Raw genomic sequence first — 3,854 nt, 5'->3', positions numbered from 1 at the left:
CGGATCTCGACAAACACACCGCAAAAAAAGATTACATCAGATAGATCTCCATGAAGATCATGGAGAACTTTGTATTGAAGATCCAAGAGAGAGAAGAAGCCATCTAGTTACTAGCTATGGACCCGTAGGTCTATGGTGAACTACTCACGCATCATCGGAGAGGTCATGGTGTTGATGAAGAAGCCCTCCGTGTCCGAATCCCCCCTCCGGCAGGGCACCAGAACGTGCCCCAGATGGGATCTTGCGGAGACACAAGCTTGCGGCGGCGGAAAAGTACTTTCGATGATCTCCTGATTTTTTTGGGATTTTTAGGGAATATATAGGCGCAACCCCTAGGGCAGAGGGCGTCCAGGGGGCCCACAAACTTGTGGGCCGCGGCCACCCCCCTGACCGCGGGGTGGGGGCTTGTGGGGCCCCTGGCCCCCCCTCCCTTGGCTCTCAAGTCTCATGATCTTCTTCCGTTACGGAAAAATTATTTTCGCGGATTTTATTCCGTTTGGACTCAGTTTCAAAATCTCCTCTGCAAGGGGTCAAAAACATGGAAAAAACAGGAACTGGCACTTGGCACTGAGTTAATAAGTTAGTCCCAAAAAATATATAAAAGGCATGCAAAACATCCAAAGTTTGACAAGATAAAAGCATGAAACCATCAAAAATTATAGATACGTTGGAGACGTATCAGTGACTACAACTTGCAATATAGGATCAAGAACACACATATACTGGCGACAACATAATAGGTTCAGATCTGAAATCATGGCACTCGGGCCCTAGTGACAAGCATTAAGCATGGCAAAGTAGTAGCAACATCAATCTCAGAACATAGTGGATACTAGGGATCAATCCCCGTCAAAACTAACTCGATTACATGATAGATATCATCCAACCCATCACCGTCCAGCAAGCCTACGATTAGATTACTCACGAACTGTGAAGAGCATCATGGAACTGGCGATGAAGGAAGGTTGATGATGACGATGGCGACGATTTCGCCTCTCCGGAGCCCAGAACGAACTCCAGATCTGCCCTCCAGATGAAGAACATGAGGTGGCGGCGCCTCTCTATCGTAAAACATGATGAACTCTTCTCCTTGATTTTTTCCGGACGAAAGAAGCTAAATAGACCTGAGATTGGAGGCGGTGGAGCAATGTGGGCCCCACAAGCCTGCCAGGCGCGGCCAGGGGGCCCGCGCCTAGTGGGCTTGTGGGCTCACAACTCTACTTCCTCCGTTGATTCTTGCGCGAGTATTTTTTATATATTCCACAAAAATTCTCCGTAAATTTTCAGGTCATTCCGAGAACTTTTATTTCTCCGCAAAAACAACACCATGGCAATTCTACTCAAAACAACGTTAGTCCGGGTTAGTTCCATTCAAATCATGCAAATTAGAGTCCAAAACAAGAGCAAAAGAGTTTGGAAAAGTAGATACGATGGAGACGTATCAACTCCCCCAAGCTTAAAACCTTGCTTGTCCTCAAGCAATTCAGTTGACAAACTGAAAGAGACAAAAGAAAAACTTTTACGAACTCTGTTTGATCTTGTTGTTGCAACTATGTCTAACTCATATCCAGAATTTCAGCAAGATCACAAGCAAACCACATAAGAAAATGACATCTAGGTCTCACGGTAAACTCATATCAATGGCATAATCAACTAGCGAGCAAATAATAATAAGTTTCAAATGTCAACACTTCAATCAAAACAATCATGAAGCAGTACGAACAGATGGTATCTCGCTAGCTCTTTCTGAGACCGCAAAACATAAATGCAGAGCACCTTCAAAGACCAAGGGCTGACTAAACATTGTAATTCATGGCGAAGAAGATCGAGTCACGGTCATACTCAATATCAGTCAAAAGCAAAGTATAAAAATGACATAGGTGCTCTCTAATTGGTGCTTTTATAAGAAGAGGATGACTCGACAGGAACATAAATAGACACACCCTTCGCAGAGGGAAGCATTGATTTGCAGAGGTGCCTGCTACTGCAACAACAGACCTTCCCTGGTACGGCGCCAGGAATCTTGCTGCTACGGCTACGCCTTTACAGACTTCCTTGGCAAATATGCAAAGGATTTCCCCACGGCCTTGGAGCCTTGCGTTGGTGTTCCCTTGAAGAGGAAAGGGTGATGTAGCACAGCGGCGTAAGTATTTCCCTCAGTTTTGAGAACCAAGGTATCGAACCAATGGAAGATATCGTCAAGTCACAAGTACCTGCACAAACACAAAGAGATTGCACCCAATGCTATGAAGGGGTTGTCAATCCCTTATAGATTGTTTGCAAAGTGAGCAAAGTAAAAGTGAAAGTGGAAACAATAGTTGTGAATAGACCCGGGGGCCGTAGTGTTCACTAGTGGCTTCTCTAATGAAAGCAAGTAGACGATGGCTGAACGAATTACTGTCGAGCAATTGATAGAACCACACAAAGTTGTGATGTTATCTAAGGCAATGATTATATCTATAGGCATCATGTCCAAAACAAGTAGACCGATACTTTTTGCATCTACTACTATTACTCCACACGTCGACCGCTATCCAGCATAAATCTAGTGTATTAAGTCCAAAAGAACAGAGTAACGCCTTAAGCAAGATGACATGATGTAGATGGACAATCTCATATCTACGATAAAAGCCCATCTTGTTACCCTTGATGGCAACAACACGATGCGTGCCTTGATGCCCCTTCTATCACTGGGAAAGGTCACCACACGGTATGAACCCAAAACCAAGCACTTCTCCCATTGCAAGAATCATGATCTAGTTGGCCAAACAAAACCCAAGACTCGGAGAGACTTACAAGGATATCAAATCATGCAAATAAGAAATCAGCAAAGACTCAAATATAATTCATAGATAATCTGATCACAAATCCACAATTCATCAGATCTCGACAAACACACCGCCAAAGAGGATTACATAGGATAGATCTCCATGAAGATCATGGAGAACTTTGTATTGAAGATCCAAGAGAGAGAAGAAGCCATCTAGCTACTAACTACGGACCCGTAGGTCTGAAGTAGACTACTCACGAGTCATTGGAGAGGCGATGATGTTGATGTAGAAGCCCTCCAACTCCAAAGTCCCCTCCAGCAGGGCACCGGAAGGGTCTCCAGATGAGATCTCGCGGAAACGGAAGCTTGCGGCGGCGAAAAAGTGTTTTCGTGGATGCCCTAATTTTTTCTGGATTTTAGGGAATTTATAGGCGAAAGAGCTAGGGCAGGGGGGCTCCAAGGAGGCCACAAGCCTGGTAGTTGCCGCCCCCTGGTGGCGACTACAGGGCTTGTGGGCCCCGTGTGGCTCTCCTGCCTTGGCCCTCAAGTCCCCTGATCTTCTTCCGTTCTGGAAAAAATTATTTCGGGGATTTTATTCCGTTTGGACTCCGTTCCAAAATCAGTTCTGAAAAGAGTCAAAAGCACAGAAAAACAGGAACTTGCACTTGGCACTGAATTAATAAGTTAGTCCTAAAAAAGATATAAAAGGTATATAAAACATCCAAAGTTGACAAGATAACATCATGAAACCATAAAAAATTATAGATACGTTTGAGACGTATCAAGCATCCCCAAGCTTAACTCGTGCTCGTCCTCGAGTAGGGAAGTGATAAACAATGAATTTTTGATGCTTTCATGCTACCTAGCATAGATGTCCTTTGTAACTCCTCTTATGTGACGTGAATGTTCAGATCCATTAGATTCAAAACAATAGTTTGCTATTGAAGTGGAGACAATAATAATTCAAGCAAACTAGCAAGGTAATCATGAACTTTCAAAATAACAAGGCCAAAAGAAAGTTATCCCTTCAAAATCATATAGTCTGGCTATGCTCTATCATCATTGCACAACAAATTTAAATCAT

Source organism: Hordeum vulgare, chromosome 3H, assembly GCF_904849725.1.
Source record: "Hordeum vulgare subsp. vulgare chromosome 3H, MorexV3_pseudomolecules_assembly, whole genome shotgun sequence".
Taxonomy (NCBI): domain Eukaryota; kingdom Viridiplantae; phylum Streptophyta; class Magnoliopsida; order Poales; family Poaceae; genus Hordeum; species Hordeum vulgare.
The sequence above is the reverse complement of the archived record's forward strand: the minus strand, read 5'-3'. Positions refer to the sequence as shown.